The sequence below is a fragment of the Sciurus vulgaris genome, assembly GCF_902686455.1.
Source record: "Sciurus vulgaris genome assembly, chromosome: 3".
Classification (NCBI taxonomy): Eukaryota; Metazoa; Chordata; class Mammalia; order Rodentia; family Sciuridae; genus Sciurus; species Sciurus vulgaris.
Window position 1 is genome coordinate 131,561,655 of NC_136463.1, and position 14,354 is coordinate 131,576,008.

Below are 14,354 nucleotides of genomic sequence, written 5' to 3' on the forward strand. Positions count from 1 at the left end.
ATACCATGCACACGGACACAGCAAAAAAGCTGGAGTATCCATCCTCGTTTCAGATAATGTGGACTTCAAGCCAAAACTAGTCAGAAGGGATAAAGAAGGACATTACATACTGCTTAAGGGAAGCATAAATCAGCAAGACATAACAATCATAAATATCTATGCCCCGAACACTGGCTCATCCATGTACATCAAACAAATCCTTCTCAATTCCAGAAATCAAATATACCACAACACAATAATACTAGGCGATTTTAACACACCTCTCTCACCGCTGGATAGATCGTCCAAACAAAAATTGAATAAAGAAACCATAGATCTCAATAACACAATCAACAATTTAGACTTAACCGACTTATATAGAATATACCATCCAACAAAGAACGAATACACTTTCTTCTCATAAGCACATGGATCCTTCTCTAAAATAGACCAAGTTTTATGCCACAAAGCTACTGTTAGCAAATACAAGAAGATAGAGATACTACCTTGTACTCTATCAGATCATAATGGATTGAAATTAGAAATAAACGACAGAATAAAAAACAGAACCTTCTCCAATACCTGGAGATTAAATAATACACTATTATATGATGAATGTATAACAGAAGACATCAGGAGGGAAATAAAAAAATTCATAGAAGTAAATGAGAACAAAGACACATCATATCAAAATCTCTGGGACACTATGAAAGCAATATTTAGAGGAAGATTTATTTCATGGGGCGCATTCAACAAAAGAAGTAGAAATCAACAAATAAACGACTTAACACTACAGCTCAAAGCCGTAGAAAAAGAAGAGCAGCCCAACACCAAAAGTAGTAGAAGAGAGGAAATAGTTAAAATCAGAGCCGAAATCAACAAAATTGAAACAAAAGAAACAATCGGAAAAATTAACAAAGTAAATAGTTGGTTCTTTGAAAAAAAAAAACAAAATTGATAAAACCTTAGCCACACTAACAAAGAGAAAGAGGGAGAAAACTCAAATTACTAAAATTCGGAATGAACAAGGAAGTATCACAACAGACACAAGTGAAATACAAAACATAATTAGAAGCTATTTTGAAAATCTATACTCCAACAAAGCAGAAAACCTCGAAGACATCAACAAGTTTCTAGAGACATTTGAATTACCTAAACTGAATGAGGAGGACATACACAACTTAAATAAATCAATTTCAAGCAATGAAATAGAAGAGGTCATCAAAAGCCTACCAACAAAGAAAAGTTCGGGACCAGATGGGTTCTCAGCTGAGTTCTACAAAACCTTTAAAGAAGAGCTCATTCCAATACTCCTCAAAGTATTCCATAAAATAGAAGAGGAGGGAACCCTCCCAAACTCATTCTATGAAGCCAATATCACCCTGATACCTAAATCAGACAGAGACAGATCAAGGAAAGAAAATTTCAGACCAATATCCTTAATGAACATTGACAGAAAAATTCTCAACAAAATTTTAGCAAATCACATACAAAAATATATTAAAAAGATAGTGCACCACGATCAAGTGGGTCTTATCCCAGGGATGCAAGGTTGGTTCAACATCTGGAAATCAATAAATGTCATTCACCATATCAACAGACTAAAAGTTAAGAATCACATGATTATTTCAATAGATGCAGAAAAAGCATTCGATAAAATATAGCATCCCTTCATGCTCAAAACACTAGAAAAAATTGGGGTAGTGGGAACATTCCTTAACATTGTAAAGGCCATCTACAACTAAGCCCATGGCCAATATCATTCTAAATGATGAAAAACTGAAAGCATTTCCCCCTAAAAACTGGAACAAGGCAGGGATGCCCTCTTTCACCACTTCTATTCAACATCGTTCTTGAGACTCTAGCCAGAGCAATTAGACCAACCAAAGGAATTAAAGGGATACGAATTGGAAAAGAAGAACTCAAACTCTCCCTGTTCGCTGATGACATGATTATATATTTAGAGGAACCTGGAAATTCCACCAGAAAACTCTTAGAACTCATAAGTGAATTCAGTAAAGTAGCAGGTTACAAGATCAATGCTCATAAATCCAATGTATTTTTATACATAAGTGATGAATCTTCAGAAAGAGAAATTAGGAAAACTACCCCATTCACAATAGCATCAAAAAAAATACTTGGGAATCAATCTCACAAAAGAGGTGAAAGACCTCTACAATGAGAACTACAGAACACTAAAGAAAGAAATTAAAGAAAACCTTAGAAGATGGAAAGATCTCCCATGTTCTTGGATAGGCAGAATTAATATTGTCAAAACGGCCATACTACCAAAAGTGCTATACAGATTCAATGCAATTCCAATTAAAATTCCAATGACGCACCTTACAGAAATAGGGCAAGCAATTGTGAAATTCATCTGGAAGAATAAGAAACCCAGAATAGCTAAAGCAATCCTCAGTAGAAAGAGCGAAGCAGGGGGTATCGCAATACCAGATCTTCAACTCTATTACAAAGCAATAGTAACAAAAACGGCATGGTATTGGTACCAAAATAGACAGGTAGATCAATGGTACAGAATGGAGGACATGGACACAAACCCAAATAAATACAATTTTCTCATACTAGACAAAGGTGCCAAAAATATGCAATGGAGAAAAGATAGCCTCTTCAACAAATGGTGCTGGGAAAACTGGAAAACCATATGCAACAGAATGAAATTAAACCCCTATCTCTCACCCTGCACAAAACTCAACTCAAAATGGATCAAGGACCTCGAAATCAGACCAGAGACCCTGCATCTTATAGTAGAAAAAGTAGGTCCAAACCTTCAACTTGTTGGCTTAGGATCAGTCTTCCTTAACAGGACTCCCATAGCACAAGAAATAAAAGCAAGAATCAACAACTGGGATAGATTCAAACTACAAAGTTTTCTCTCAGCAAAGGACACTATCAGTAATGTGAAGAGAGAGCCTACAGAGTGGGAGAATATCTTTGACACTCATACTTCAGATAGAGCGCTAATTTCCAGAATCTATAAAGAGCTCAAAAAAACTCTACACCAAGAATACAAATAATCCAATCAACAAATGGGTAAGGAAATGAACAGACACTTCACAGAAGAAGATGTACAAGCAATCAACAGATATATGAAAAAATGTTCAACATCTCTAGTAATAAGAGAAATGCAAATCAAAACTACCCTAGGATTTCATCTCACCCCAATTAGAATGGCGATTATCAAGAACACAAGCAACAATAGGTGTTGGCAAGGATGTGGGGAGAAAGGTACACTCATACATTGCTGGTGGGGCTGCAAATTAGTGCAGCCACTCTGGAAAGCAGTATGGAGATTCCTTAGAAAGCTTGGAATGGACCCACCATTTGACCCAGCTATCCCACTCCTTGGCCTATACCCAAAGGACTTAAAATCAGCATACTACAGAGATACAGCCACATCAATGTTCATAGCTGCTCAATTCACAATAGCCAGATTGTGGAACCAACCTAGATGCCCTTCAGTTGATGAGTGGATAAAGAAACTGTGGCATATATATATATATATATATATATATATATACAATGGAATATTACTCTGCCATGAAGAATGTTAAAATTATGGCATTTGCAGGCAAATGGATGACATTGGAGAATATCATGCTAAGTGAGTTAAGCCAATCTCAAAAAAGTAAAGGACGAATGATCTTGCTGATAATCGGATGAGGACATATAATGGGGGTTAGGAGGGGTTAGCGTTAGGGTTAGGGTTAGGTTTAGGGTTAGGGATAAGGAGGGTATTAAGAATGGAGGAAGGAAGGACTGTATAGAGGGAAAAGAGGGGTTGGAGGGGTGGCGGGGAAGGGAAAAAATAACAGAATGAATCAAACAACATTGTCCTATGTAAATTTATGATTTTTAATTAAAAAAAACTCAAAAAACACCAAAAAAAACAACAAACAAACAAATAACCCAATAAATAAATGGACAAAGGAACTAAACAGACACTTCTCAAAAGAAGAAATACGAGCAGTTAACAAATATATGAAAAAATGTTCAACATTTCTAGCAATTAAATGTAAATTAAAACTATACTGAGATTCCATTTCACTCCAGTCAGAATGACAATTGTCAAGAATACAAATAATAAGTGCTGGTGAGGATGTAGGGGGAAAGGTACACCCATACCTGGCTGGTGGGACTGCAAATTGGTGCAACCACTCTGGAAAGCAGTATGAAGATTCCTCAGAAAACTTGGAATGGAACCACTGCTTGACCCGGATATCCCACTCCTTGTTATATACACAAAGGACTTAAAATCAGCCTACTACAGTTACACAGGTATGCCAATGTTTAAAGCAGCTCAATTCACAATGGCTAAACTATGGAACCTTGCCTAAGGTCATAGTCCCTTTATGGGGTGATCTGCCTTCAATCACTGATCATTGAGTGAATATAAAGATCCAGCCCTTTCGCCCCAATTCAAGGCATTTTTGAAGGATCCCAAATTCAGAAGTTCCAGAGGGCTGAGAATCTATCACAGCTCAACTTCTCCCTCGACCAGTCCTCCCTATTCCCTTACACAGGCACTGAGCCTAGATGCTCTTAATGAACCTCCTGCCTGCCAACCTGTGACTCAGTCTGCATCTGTGGGAAGCCAACCTGTGCTGTCTCCCTCACTGATATCTCTCTGTAACCGAGAAGGACCATTATTTTTCAAATTTTTGATTATTAAAGATATACATTTTTTTATATCTTTATCTATATTTATAAAATCATAAATTTCTGACCTTCCATTGTCTGCTCCAGTATGTTTGTTGACCAACTAGCAAGAAAAGAGAGTTACAGAGACTAAGAGAATAGGAACAGAAAGAGCCGATGTGGAAGCCAGAGTGTTTTGGGAAGGCAAGGTGGAGATCCAGGACAAATTTGTATTTGCCTCCACCTGTCCTTTCTTTGCTATTTTTTTCCTGTTTCATCCTCTGCCTCTTACTCATACCATCCTGTTATAGACTGGATGTTTGTGTCCCTTATAAAATGCATATGTTGAAATATGCTTCCTATGTCCTATGTATTCATAATCTGTGACTCTTCCTTTCTCAGAAGAGTAATGCACTCTCACCTAGGGGTTAGGGCTCATCTTAAGTCAATTCCAGCTGCCAACAATACAATGGACTGGGTGAGTTAAGGATGTTTATTTCTCACAGTCCTGGAGGCTTCAAGATGAGGGTGTTAGCAGATCAAGTTCCCACTTCCTCGTTTGTAGAGTGTTCATTTTCTCTTTGTCTCCTCATGTGGCAAAGAGCAGGAAGGAAAGGAAAAGAAAGGAAAGGAGAGGGGAGGGGAAGGGAGGGGAGGGGAGGGAAAAGGAAGAAAGGAAGAAAGAAAGGGAAAGGAAGGGAGGAAGGCACTACCCTCCACCCTCATGACGTTATTTCCTTCCAAAGGCCCCACCTCCTAATACCATCACAGTGGGGGGTTAATATTTCAACATACCCATTTCATAAGGGACACAGCCAGTCTGTAATAGAACTGAATGTGTGTGTCATTCACCTTAGGAAGAAATTGTGGTTTTTTTGAGGCTTGCTCTGCTCAGAACAGTCCCCAAGAATAGTGGAAGATAATGAATCCATTGGCATTAGTAAGGTGATTTTTTGGTAACCTACTGTTAACACAAAAAGACCGGGCAAGATGCGAACCTCATGTGTCATCTCAGCTCTTTATTCAGGGGGATGAAATGTTGCCCATGGAACCACTCTCCTGGTGGAAAATGAGCCACTGAACGAAGAAAAGGACTGGGTTTATACAGGTTATTCTGAGGGGTGGTCTAGTGAACATATGTCAGTTTTGCTTAGTCAGGAATGTGAGCCTTTCAGTCAAGGTCTGTGGACAGTGCCAGAGAGGATTTGCTTTGGAGGAGGTAACGCCTCCTAGAGACTGTTTCTTTTGAGGATGATAAACATCCTCTGCCTGAAACCAGCACCGGGTAAACAGTCATCTTGGGAGATGAAAGCTGTCAATGCTTGGCCTTCATTTTTACTCCCTTTTCTTTCTCTCAGGCCTCATTATTTTGGGAATTTCTTATTCTCTATATCCATTACCTACTGCATCATCTTTGCAGGCCATCATCTCCTTAATAAAGGAGATGCGTCAATTGAAATTGTCTTATAATAAATCCTTGGGGAAATATCTTAGGAAAACCTAGTCTTTGGAACCATTCCTACTTGGAAACTTGCTGTAAATCCTTCACTCCAAGCATTAGAAGATTAAATCATTTTTTGAGATACAGAGTGAGGTTTAATTCTTAGGAGCATAAATTAGTTCTATTTTTTAACATCTATTTTTAGCAGACCAAGGGCCATGAAAATCAGTGTTTTGATTAAGAAAACTGTAATCTATCTTTAGGGATGTGAGATTTAAAATTCTGCCTAATTAGTCCTATATATCACTAAATTTTCTTATGAATCTTTTTCAAGATGTAAACATGGTACACAAGTGTGCTATGTTGTTTTTGTTTCAAATTATATAGATGTAATATGCTGTCAGTATTAAAAACGGATACACTTATTTCCATTTATTTTTTGCTGTTGATATAAAATATTTAAAAGTTACAACTTAACACTTCAAGGTCTTGCCCTAAAAGAAACATTAAGCTTGTTGGTTTGTGTTTTCTTAGTTCACTCTTTTCTATTTTGAAACTTGGCCTTTTGGCCCTCATTTTTCTTTTTCACATGTGCTCTTGTGTTTTGACAATATGTCAAAAGTGATGGTGAATAACTCCACCATGGTCAGTACTGAAGTGTCCTCTGTATTTTTCATCATCAGAACAAGTTTCATCAAATGATAGGTCTCAGAAATTTGTGCTGTAAGTACAGTGTTTGCCTACCATATATGAGGCCCTAGATACAATCCCCAGCACTACAAAAAATAACAATAATAATAATTCTGTGCTGTAAAATTTTGCTATCATTTAAAATATGAAACAGCCTTGACTTTTTTTTTTTGTTTTGAATGTTATATCCGTGGTTCTATTTAAAAATTGGACACTTGTTCTGTTTTATGGAATGAAGTGTTACCTGATTCTAGAATGAAAAATAAAGATAAGATCCTAAAAAAAGAGTTGAGTTGGGTCATTTGAATGAATCTCATTATGTGAGATCTCAGATTCTTGTAATTACTGGTATCAGATAGATTTTTATATTTTAAGACAATTCTAAAGGAGGGAACTAAAGATGACATCATTTTTCTCCTCTGTCAATTTATGCTTGTATTTTTCCTATTAGTGAAGAAAGCATCAACCTATGGATGGATGCAAACTCTTTGGAGAAAGGTCTTTGATGGATGTGCAAAAAAAAGAGAACAAAGTCATCTTATTACTGGTAAAATAAAGCAACTTTACCAACATTTCTGTTAGTAAAAATTAAGATTTAAATATGACTTTCATGCTCTCTACTAGTGAATAGAAGGATTATAAAGTTATGCAAAGGTATTTCTTTTCCACCCTATTTCAAAAAGCACTCTCTTTCCATAATTTCCATAACTACTCCTTTTTTCTAACCCTTTCTTAGTCCTCACTTGCATTCTGATCTTTTCTATGAATGTATATTATGTACCCAAGGACAGAAAATTTCCTACCCTGTAATCTCCTAAAAATCCACTTGTTCAGACTGATAAATTAGACACCACCGATTAATTTTATGCTGTACATCTGACTCCCATAATAGTATGTTAGATTACCTGTTTTCATTTCTTTACTAACACTTAAATTTTATAATTTTTCACAACTTTAGCAAATGACAGAATGAAAAAAAACAGCATTTCATTTTTTCTAATTACAGATTACTTATTACATTTCTTACTATGTGAATCAATGATGTTTATTACAGAAGAGTAATGTGTAAAATATTTTTTAAAGTAGCATAACACACAAATACCAGCATATGATCAACATGAACACATTATTTATACATATAGACATTTTCTATTACAGCTTTTACTATTGATGTCACTTTATATTTGGTCATTTTTTTAAACTTATGTTCTCTTCTGATTTTTTCTTTTCTCTCTTTCTTTCTTTCTTTCTTTCTTTCTTTCTTTCTTTCTTTCTTTCTTTCTTTCTTTCTTTCTTTCTTTCTTTCTTCTTTCCTTTTTGTAGCACTGGGATTGAACCTAGGGTCTCACATATACAGGCAAATATACTATCACTGAGTTGCATGGCCAGCCCTTTTTTCTTTCTTTCTTTCTTTTTTTTTTTTTTTTTTAATTTTGACATCGGGTCTTACAAAATTGCCCAGGTTGACCTAGAATTTGTGATCCTCCTGCCTTAGCCTCCTGAGTAACTGGGATTGTAGGTACGCACCACCATATTCTCTAACAATTTTAAAATTTGTTTAATTTTAAATTTTTTATTTCTAATTATAGTAAAATGCACAAATGCAAAATTTACCATCTTAACCATTCTTAGTGTATAGTTACTGGTGATAAATACATTCACATTGTTGTGTAACCAATCTTCACAACCTTTCTATCTTACAAACTTGAATCTCTTTATCTGTTAAACAATTCTCCATTTCCCCCTGTACCCAAGCCCCTGGGTATGACCATTCTGTTTTCTGTTTCTATGAATTTGACTAATAGATACTTCACATGGAATCATGCAGTATTTGTCCTTTTGTGTCTGGCTTATTTCACACAGCATAATGTCCTCAAGATTCATTGTTATGGCATATGTTAGAATTTTCTTCCTTTATAAGATTAATAGTATTCTAGTGTATTGGTAGGGACTGTGACTGTGACTGCAAAAAAGCATTTGCCCAGCATATTTAAGCCTTGAGTTTGAACCTGAGTACTGCAAAACAAAACAAAATATCTAAACACTTTTGTCATATTCCCTTGTATTTGTCCACACCACATTTTGTAGATCCATTCATTCATTAAGGGTCACTTAGGTTACTTCCACTTTATGGCTATTGTGAAATAATTCTGCTATGAATAAAAGCGCACAAATATTTCTTTGAGACTCAGTTTTCAATTCTCTTAGATATATATGCAGAAGTATAATTGCTGGATCATATGGTAATTCTATTTTTAATTTTTGAGGAACCACCATTCTGTTTTCCACGGTGACTACACTATTTTACATTCCCACCAACTGTACACAAAGGTTCCAGTTTCTTCACATTCTTGCTAATGCTTATTATTTTCTTTTTTAAGTAGTAGCCATCTTGATGAATGTGAGTTGATCATTTAAATTTCTTTTCCCTCTGTTCCTCTTTCCAAATCTTGGATCTGCTTCTCTACAATTTTAAGCATTAAGGTTTTGGGGTCTGCTATCCACATACAGCTGGAAACCTGGCCTCTGATGGATTGAAAGTCCATCCTTACAGCTTAACAAACAAAGAGGGAAGTGTTCTTCCTAGTCCCCATTTGGAAATATCTTTTGAAAGGACACTGACAGGCATTAGCTAATCATATTTGTAGCCCTTGGACTAATCACAATGGTTGAGAAGGTGTAATATAATTGACCTTTCTTGGGTTGTATGCATATTCTTTTGGGAGTTGGGATTATATCTGTAACAGGATGGCACCTCCCGTTCAGATGAAGGGAGGATGAACATTTCCCCAAATGAGGGATAGGATAAGTATGACAAATACAGACATTTGGAAAATCACTATGAGCTGGACAGTCAACACAATGTGTGTCTACTATTGATAGTCAAAGTTTGAATTCTTTGTTTCCTCTATAAAAATGTCTTTTTTTCCTCCTCTTTCCATAAGAGGGGTGAATGAGATGGCAACTACTCTGATGAATGATTTCCTTTATCTCAAGCTGCCTCCTCTTTCAGGCCCACTGGAGAGACTGAGGGCTGGGCTGCTCTTTGATGACAGGTGTACTCTAATTTTAAGAGCATTTATAACTAGAAATTGTGTATTCACCTGTAGCATTTCCAACTATATGTTTATACTCTTACTCATGTCCTTTTCAATTCTGTCTTCTCTGAGAAGGTCAAATATTACATATCATCTGTTTCTGTGAACAGAAGTGTGTATTTTCTCTCAAACGGAGCTTTTTGTAACTAAGAAAATAAGACTATATTTTATAGTATTTTGTAGAATGACTATATTTTATATTATTATGATTTTAAACCCCCATTCTAGAAAACCAAATTATATAGTTTATTTTTAAATGAAATTGATATCCATCTATTGCTATTGCCATATGAAAGTTATATTTGAATGTTATACACTAATATATTTTAGTTCCTTAAAAATAATGATACCAAATGTTATGGTTTGGATCTGGAATGTCCCCCAATGCTCATGTATTGAATTTTTGGCCTCTAGCTGGTGTGGGGCAGGGTCGGGTGGGGGGACTATTGGGAGGTGAGAATTAACCTTACTTGGTCTGGTATATTGATTTTACTGTGCTACTGGATTATAATTGCAAGGTTTATTGTTGTTGTTTGTTTGTTTAGGAACTTTGAATCCATAGTCATAGTGACGTTGGTTTGTGAGGATTTTGTTTTATTTTTTTTGCAGTGCTAGTGTCTTGCTTATACCAGGCAGGTGCCCTATCACTGAGGTACATCCCCAACCCTGTGAATTATTTAATGCAGCTATTGTGGCTCATTAAAATTACATATATGGGGCTGGGATTGTGGCTTAGTGGTGGAACACTCACCTCGCATGCATGAGGCCCTGGGTTTGAGTCTCAGCACCACATTAAAAAATATAATAAAAAATATAAAGATATTGTGTTCACCTACAACTAAAAAAGCAAAATATTCTTTAAAAAATTATATATATGGCGAGCACGGTGGTACATGCCTTAATCCCAGCAGCTCAAGTTCAAAGCCAGCCTTAACAAAAGCAAGGTACTAAGCAACTCAGTGAGAACCTGTCTCTAAATAAAACACAAAATAGGGCTGGGGATGTGGCTTAGTGGTCAAGTGCTCCTGGGTTCAATCCCCAGTATCACCCCCCCAAAAAATTATATATAAATTTTATTCATTATTTTTCTTTTTTGTTTGTTTGTTTGTTTGATTTTGTACTGGGGATTGAACCCAGGGGCTTACACATGTTAGGCAAGCACTCTACCACTGAACTATATCCCCATTCCTTTTTATTTTTTATTTTGGGACAGGTTTTTGCTAAATTGCCCAGGGTGGTCAAACTTGTGATCCTCCTGCCTCAGGATTCAAAGTAAGTGGGGTTCCAGGTATTAATCACATTGTCCAGCTAAGGTTTTCCTTTAATTTACTTGGGAATTATCTGTTCTATGAAATTCCAGTGACAAAAATTATATAAAATGTACAACTTGATTTCATAAAAGCATACATTGTCAAATAATCACATAACCAAGTCTGATGTATTTTGTCCAGGGAAGGAGAAAGAGGATTAAGTATTTGCATCTTTGTTCTTCTGTGATTGATCTGGAGTCAGTTTTTTTTTTTTCCAAGATGCATTTTCTTGCTTGTAGAATCACGAGTAAGATATCCTTATTGGTAAAACAAAGAATGTAACTTCTTTTCAAGGTCTACTCATTATTTTGTCCCCTTGTTTTAAAGATAATAAAGTTACCTACAACAGGAGTTAGTAGAATTTCTTTGATTCTTTGGCATTATTCTGTATAAGGGATTATTTCCCACTTTTATTATTTCTTTTTCTGTGTATTTGTGATTTCACTAATTTTTTTTGTTGTTTACTCAACCACTTATATTTTGCTGTTAATTGTATGTTTCTTTAAAAATAACATTTGCATTTATTTATTGGTTTTACTTTCTTGTTTCCTAAATTATTAATTTATGATTTATCTCTATTAATTCTTTTCTTCTCCTTCCCTTAGATTAATTTGTGGTTTACTTTATAATTTATTAATTCATGTATTTTTATTTAGTAATAGAAGTATTTTATGGCTATAATGTTACTCCAGAGCATGGCTTTATTATCTCACTGATCTTGATACAGTTTTTCATTGATTTTATTTCTTATATAGTCTGTGATTTTAGTTTGAATTTCATCTATCACCTAAGAACTAAGAGAGCTCCTACTTTTCAGATTTTTAGGTAGTAGTGGTAGAGGCTTTATGTAACATGGTGCTGCTGTTTCTGCTTATGCTGTTCTTCTACTTTGCTATTTCTACTTTTACTGCATTGTGATCCACACTTGTGTTTCTTTCTTTTTTTTTTTTTTTTTTTTTTGAAATTTATTGATTTTTAGAGCTTCCTTTATGGTCAATTTTTACAAATTTTCTATGCATACTTGAATATACAGTCTCTTTTAAGAATAGGACTATTTGGGGTGTTATTTAGGTGTATTATAATTTTACTTATTTTTCGTCTTCTTGATCTACTGTAGACTGAGGTGTTTAGACTTCTACCACTAATGTGTTTCTGTATCTAATTACATCACCTGCTATTCTTGCTTTATGAATGTTAATGTTATTTTATTTGATACATAGATATAAATTATTCATCTTTTCCAAGTGAACTGTACCCTTGAGCATTATAAAGATCCCTTCTTTCTTCATCTACTAGCTCTGGCCTGAAATCAACCTGATCTGGTTTAAGATCACAATTCTTGTGTTCTTTTTGTTTGTACGTGACCAATTTACTTTGGCACATTCTTTAATTTTCAGTCTCACTGAATTACTTTGTTTTAGGTATATCTGGAATTCAGCACTGAGTTTGATCTTTATAATACAACCTAAATGAATTTCTCTTTAAATAGATGAGATTAGTCCAATTATATTCATTGATTCATATATTCGGTCTCAATTTTGTAATTGCTTTCTATTTCTAATAAGGAGTTTTTTTTCCCTCATTGTATTCCTTCTGTTAAATTGGAAGGCTTGCATTATTCTAGTTGTTGTCTCTACAATTATAACTTAATTGATTATAATAGAGGATTTCTTCCAATTTTCTATTTTTCAGATATATCTACTATTTTCCTACTGAAGCACTGATTAAATTAATATTTCTTTCACCCTCTTCGCCTCTAATACACAAGTTTATGTTTATCTATTGGCTCCCAACTATTAAAGATAAGGAAGTCAGTGTGTTTGCAGTGCCATTTACTTTCTTTTCGCTTTCCTCTTGCAACTCTTGTTAACTTATTTTTATCTTATCAGGCATATGAAATTTACATTTTGTTTTGTTACCCCATATTGTTTTACTTTTAAAGAAATAGATTCTTTGCTCCCTGCTAGTCCTTTTTAGTAGTTTCTTAGGATATTTTTTGTTTGTCATCTGATAGAATAATAAAATAGAACTCAAGAAAATGATATGCATGTTCAAAAATTAGTTTTATGTTTGCACACTTGAGTAGCAATTAGGTGACATCTTTGGATCCCATGTGTTTTTCTTTGAAGACTCTCCAGCTTTGACTATATTGCTTTGGAAGTGAAATGAAAAATTTTTTTCCTAAGAAATGTTATTTTTATTTTTTGATACTTCTTTTTATCTTTGAAGTTCAGCAACTTTATTTTTATTTTTTACTCCAGATTTATTGAGGTGTTCTTGACAAAATTTATATAAAATGTACAACTTGATGATTTCATGAAAGCATACATTGTCAAATAATCACATAACCAAACTAATTATGTATCACCTCATGTAGTTATCATTTTCTTTTATTTTTCTTTGTGTATGTGTGTATGTGTGTTGAGAACACTGAAGATCCACCCTCTTCCCATGTTTCAAGTATACAATACAGTTAATTTGTATTTACATTGTTGTATCATGCTGTTTGATTACTGTAGCTGTTTTAGTCTGCTATTTTGCTGCTGTGTCTAAAAGACCCAACCAGAACAATTGCAGAGGAGGAAAAGTTTACTTGGGGGCTCACAGTTTCAGAGGTCTTAGTCCATAGACAGCTGGCTCCATTCCTCAGGGCTGGAAGTGAGGCAGAACATCATGGTGGAAGAGTGTGCAAAGGGAACCAGTTCACATGATGAGAGAGAGAGAGAGAGAGAGAGAGAGAGAGAGAGAGAGAGAGAGAGAGAGAGAGAGTCTACTCTGCAGATACAAAATATGTACCACAAAGCCATGGTCTCCAATGAACCACTTCCTCTAGCCACACCCCACCTGCCTCCAGTTACCACTCAGTTAATCCCATTAGGGATTAATTCGTTGATTAGGTAAGGCTATGATCCAATCATTTCTCCTTCAAACCTTCTTGCATTTTCTCATACGTGAGCTTTTGGGGGACACCTCACATCTAAACCATAACAGTAGCTTTCTTAGTATTTTTTGAAATCAGGAAGTATGATATCTTCAGCTTTGTTCTCCTTACTCAAGATTACTCTAGCTATTTAGGGATTTTATGGTTCAATATGAATTTTAGGAATTTTTACCGTATATGTAAAAAATACCATTGGAATTTTGGTAGAGATTGCATTGGGTCTGAGGATCACTGGACAG